Genomic DNA, 6,000 nt, shown 5'->3' with positions numbered 1-6,000 from the left:
AGTTCAAAACACTAGAATCTCAAAGACAACAACCTGTCTTCTTTCCCTGCTCTGAGGTTTTGCTTTGGCTGCCCTCCACCCCAGGAAGCCTCCTCACGCCCCTGCCCACCCCACTTTTCTGTTACTACCCACCTGCTCTTCCAGCCCAGCACAGCCTTTCCACATTACTCCAAACTGCTGTCTGCATCAGCTGTGGTTGCTACAGGCCTTCTGTCAATTTTTGTTGTGGGGGTGGGTACTGGGGATTGAACCCTAGGGTGCTTAACCACTGAGCCACATTCCCAGGCCTTTTTATATTTTATTTTGAGACAGAGTCTCACTGAGTTACTTAGGGCCTTGCTAAGTTGCTGAGGCTGGCCTTGAACTTGCAGTCCTCCTGCCTCAGCCTCCTGAGTTGCTGGGATCACAGGCATGGCCACCACGCCTGGCTCCCATTGTCAATGCCTCAAGCCTCTTGGACTGGTTCACTTTCTTACCTCCCCAACTGGCCTGCCGCTCTTCCTGTGCTGTTGTGATCTCAACATTCTCCAGGCAGGACTGGGCCTTCCTGAGCTTCATAGGGATGGAGCTGGCAGAAAATGGCACCATTGTGGACACGGGCCATGGCCAACAATGCATGGAATCTGGGGAGTCACAGAGGACAGCCCAGACAGCAGGGTACAGTGAAGAGACCAGAGAGGAATCCTGTGCAGATGGGGGGCCAGGCCCAGTCATTTAACCTCCGAGCCCCCATTTCTACATCAGTGAGAAAGAGGTTTTAGGCCCCATCTCACGAATGTCGTAAGGAATACAGGAAACCACGGAGGGAAAGCTCAGGCCTGTGTTGCTCTAGAGGCCTAAAATAGCACTAGCTCCTTCCTGGCTCAGGGCCTTCTGTGGCTGGTTCACTGCTGCACTACATAACCTCTCCTGGGAGCTCATGCCTCCCTAGAGACTGGGGACTGTGGCCTTCTCCTTAAATCCCCTAACTGAAGGGAGAAGGTCCCCAGTAATTATTAATTGATTAATTGAAAGCTATACTCTGAAAACTTCCATGAGCACACAGATACACAATCAGAAGACCCACGTGCCCTTTCACCCAGCTACATCAATCATTCACTGTGTTTCTGTAATCTTTTCAAAGAGCCAGGATAGTCAATTTCCAATTATCTGTGTCGGTGGGGAACAGGAATAGTCTGAATAATGAAACTCACAAATAATCCATATACTTAATTTCAGTAGTTGCTTCCAGCCAGCATGGAGATTTCCCACTGTGACTGTCACTGTTCTTCCTGCCCCTCCTTTCTCTTTGGCAGGGATAAAGTCTGCCAAAGATGTCATGAGCAGGGAGAAGGGAAAGTCAAGGTTTGGAGGGTCTGTGGATTGGCTGATCTGCCTTGGAATAGTGAGCCTGCTGCATCCCAGGAGGCACTGCTTGGAGTGATGGCAAAGGACAGTGGAATTATAGGACCTCACTCTAAATTCCAACTAGCAGCAATAGCCCGACCCTTGGTCACCAGCTGTGTATGAACCTTGACCAAATCAGCTGACTGTGCAGCCAGCTCCTCATTCCAAGACCCTGGAGCAGACACTCATAGGACAAATGGAATTAGAATCCCACTACACAGTGCCAAATCTATTCCATTCAATTCCCAGATATTACTGAATACCTGGCGTGTTATACACCAGTTATACACACATGTATATGGATGTGTGTGTGCAGGTAAGTGTGTATATATATTATACATACCTAAAGGAGGTACTGTGCCTTTGAAATACTGAATACACTCAAAAAGAAAGAGGTCTGATTGGAGATCCATACCATGGGCCATTATTCAATAAATCTTGCAAGCAAATTTCAGGTGGCTTGCTTGCTCTCTCCTCCTCCATCTCTTCCTCCTCCTCTTCCTCCTTTTCTTTTTCAATTATTTAAAAAATGGACACATAAAGATTGTACAGGTGTGGAGTACCACAGGATGCTTCAATATGTGTATACAATGTGAGATGTTCAAATCAGAATGAGCATACCTGTCTCCCTAGACATTTATCATTTCTTGTGTTGAAAACATTCAAAACCTTTTCTAGTTTTTTTTCAAACAAGCAGCACATCATTATCTATAGCCATCCTACTGTGAAACAGAACACCAGAGATGATTTCTCAAGTCTAACTATAACTTAGTATACACTGATAAAACTCTTCCTATCTTTCTCCCCCCCAGAAAATCTCTCAGCTTCTGTTCCATCAACTTTTTAGATTCTCTACGAGTGAGATCATTTAGTGCTGGTTTTTCTGTACCTGGCTTATTTCACTTAACATAATATCCTTAATTTCCATCCACGTTGCTGCCAGTAACAGGATTCCATCCTTACTTATGGCTGAATCATGTTCCACTGTGTATAAATACTTATTCAACCCAGGCTTACAAGTTAATAAGCTGTTTAAAAAAATACAAAGATTAATTTTTCCCCCTAATGTCCCTGAGTTGAGAAATAGTTAATGTGAGATTGCCCACAAGTGCTGAGGGCTGATCCAGATCCAGAAGTATTTGGCTCTCAGTACAGGGGTCTCCAGTTGCCCAGCACCACCTCCACCTCCAGTTCTCCCTGAAACTGAGGGCTCAGGTGAGGTGCTTTCATCACCTGACCTCGGCCCTCTGCCAATTTACATCCTCTTCTCTGGGTATTTGCACTTACAGTCTGCAACTACCAAATCGCAGGAAAAATATCTCCCATCCCACAAGCTCTTCCAGGAGACTCTGATACTCTTCCTATGGAGAGATGGAGGTCTAAGTTCCTTCCTCTTGCATTTGGGTACATCTGAGCTACAGCACAAATCACACTGTGTGACCCCCAAGGCTGTGGCAGTTTCCACCGAGTGAGGTGCTAGAACCCATATTAGCTCTTGAGAGCAAATTGTGTACATCTCTTCCCAATTCTGTGCTCAATGACCTGAAATTGTTCATGGCTGGAGTACTTACACCAGGGAAGTCAGCGACACACCAGGGCCTTCTCCAGCACAGGAGCCAAGTGCTCAACCCTTCTCCACACAGTGCTTCCTGTGGTTCTCTTGTGATGCTCGTTTAGAACCCAGCCATCATGCCATGAGGGAGCCTCAACAGCTTACAGAGAAGTCCCAGGGAGAAAGACCATGTCCCCTGGCCATCAGCCCCCATGAGCTCCAGCTGCCATCCAGCACCAAGAGGCAGCAGGTGAGAGCATCCTAAAGTGGGCTTTCCACTCCCGCTGACTCCATGTGGAGCACGGACAAGCCTTCCCCACAAAACCCAGTCCAAGTGCAAATTCACGCTCAACATGGCAAATTCATGAGCACCTGTCAAGGATTGGACTGACTTGAGCAGCAGCAGTGATGACCAGAAGCTTGCTCAGGTGGCTTAGAGCAGGCTGGCCCTGCCCTGCATGGGCCCCGCAGCTTCACCCCTGTTGGCTGGTTCCTACGGTGTTCACTTCCAACACCAACTCAGGTGGATCTGGCCATTTCTTTATATCAAGCCTGACATCCTCCCCTTAGAGAATTCTGGGATCTCTGTCCCCAGCAGCTCACAGTCATCACACAACAGCTGGGCCGGAGCTGGTTTGCAGCTCTGCTCCTGAATCTTTGCATGGCTCCTATTTGAAAGTGCACAGTTCCTAAGGGCTGAAACATAGGGAGTTCCACTCTTCCGTACCCGTCTGTCATCTGGAATGGTTTCTCTCTGGCTGTTGCCAGGTAACTGACACTACAGACAGAACTGAAAAACCTCCCTGTGTAGTGCTACCTGAAAGTCTCTCTCCGCATGGTCAGTGCACTTGATTTCCCATGACTCCCTCTCAGGCTTGCCGTGTGTGTGGCAGAACCTGGCTTCCCAATCACCCAGCTCATTCCTTCCCAAGAGTCTGCTACATGGATGAGATTCCGTTCTTGCCTCCATGGGTCCCTGTCCACTGGAAGATAGCGCTCAGAGAAGAGGGGACGGCTTCTCGCAATATGGGCTTGAAAGTTTGAATATGAGTTTTCTTGGAAAGAAGAAAAGAAAGGAAGAAGGAAGGCAGAAGGGAGGAAGGAAGAAGCAGCGAGGAGTGAGGAAACCTTAACTGCCTCCAGGGAGAAGGGAAATAGGGATGGAGATGGGTTTGGGTAAGAGCAAGAGTTTGAATGTTGGAGCAAAGGGTGCACAGAGTTCAGGAGAAGGCTTGGGGTCAGAGGGAACTTGAACTTCGTCCCCCAAGCAATGCAGGTTATTGAAAATAAGACAAAATGGCACCATCTGATTTACATTTCTAATAACTCCCTCATAGGCAGAGTGTAAAATGGCTCAAAAAAGTGGGGAGAGGAAGCCAATCTGAAGTTCCCTGCTACTAGGAAAGAGGTTAGGAGGACTGGAAATGATGTGGCCACAGTTGGGACAGAGGACAGGAGCAACTTTGGAGTCGAAAGCCCGGCGTTTGGTGAGGGCTCCCATTGGGAGGCTGAGGGAGGGGTGGAGGGACTGGAGAGTGGAGGAGGGGAGGGGAATCGTAAGGGTAGCAGCAGCTGCAACAGCAGACACATCTGGTGCTTACTATGTGCTAAAATGTGCATTGACTTAAGGGCTCCTCAATATGTGATGTCATTTGATCATCACAGCAGTTCCAACAAGGAGATTTCATTACCATTATCTCAGTTTTGCAGATAGGGACATGGAAGCACACTGAGATTAAATCATCAGCTCAAAACCACAAAGCTGGGAGGGCAAAGCCGGCCCCCAGTGATGGCTCTCCAGGAAGGGACCTGGGGGAGAGAATGCACTCAGCTTGCTGACAGAGTGTGGCCGTGGCAGTGAGGACAGAAGGGAGCAGAGCCGGCCGACAGGTTCAGTCTGAGGGACTGCCAGTCTCTGCTTCCAGCCCCAGACTCAGGCCTCCTGACTTTTCAGGGCTCATTGTCCCAAAGTCCCCCTAAAAACTGATGCTCCTGTAGGGCTTTGAGTCAATCTTGACAAAGTCAGGGTGCCCAGGGAACCTCTCCTGGCCTGGGGTCTTAGCATGAAGCCCCTCTTCCATTCCCTGGACCCTGTGTCCTGGCTCCTGTTCTGGATTCCCTCTCCCCCAGCTCTCTGGTGCCAGCCAGATCTGGATTCCGTCCGTTGGGAAGGACTGAACAAGCAGCCTTTTCTTCCTTCCCCTCCCAATGCACCCTGGCGTAGAGCCATAGTCCAGCCCTCTCCTGGGCTCTGGTCGGGATTTCGGTCAATTCCACCAGGTGCTCCAGGGTATGTGTGTGGCTAGAGTCTGGCTCCAACTCTGGTGCTGTTCTGCAGAAGCCAACTGACGACCCCAGAGCATGCCTGGGCCTATCCAAAGGATGGACTGGCTGCCCGAGAGCCCGCCCATTCTAGAAGCAATAATGAGGCTGTTGGATGTCCTCAGCAGGACCAGCTTCCACCCATGCCCGCCCTATCCCAAGTGGCCACCCTCTGTGCCCCGTCTCCCTCCTTCATCGTCTCAGCTGCCGCAGTTGGTACAGCTCGTCGGGCCTCTGGGTACAGTGGTGCCACCGCTACAGGAGGAAGGAAAGTGGCAGCAGAGTCAGAGCCAGCAGCTGCTCTTGCCTACGAGGAGGGAGAACACTGGCAGAGGGGAGGAGCTGGCAGGCGTGGAGCGTTCTGCTCCTGTCCTCTGGGCGGTGAGCTCCACAGCGTCGCCCTCATGTTGCGCAGGCAGCTGTGCCCATTAAACCATCTGCATCACAGAATGCCAGGGGACTCACGCAGGGCTCGCGTCTGCCGGGCTGGGGGCGGCTCCGGATGACTCCAAGCCGCCGTGCAGCGCTGCTCCTACGAGCGCGCCTTTCCAATGGGGCCAATTTGCCTCCGCACAAAGCCCACCAGCGGCTGATCTGTGGCCACGTGTGGGTCGTTTGTGCTCACTAATGAGGATCAGTTGCCATTGAAGGCGCCCCTGATTTCCATAGCCGAACATTATGTCTGCATGGGATTCTCAGTGAATTTCCACAGGGCCTGAGGACATAGGGCCCTGGTGAGC

The sequence above is a fragment of the Sciurus carolinensis genome, chromosome 18, assembly GCF_902686445.1.
Source record: "Sciurus carolinensis chromosome 18, mSciCar1.2, whole genome shotgun sequence".
Lineage (NCBI taxonomy): Eukaryota > Metazoa > Chordata > Mammalia > Rodentia > Sciuridae > Sciurus > Sciurus carolinensis.
This window is presented reverse-complemented; position numbering follows the sequence as displayed.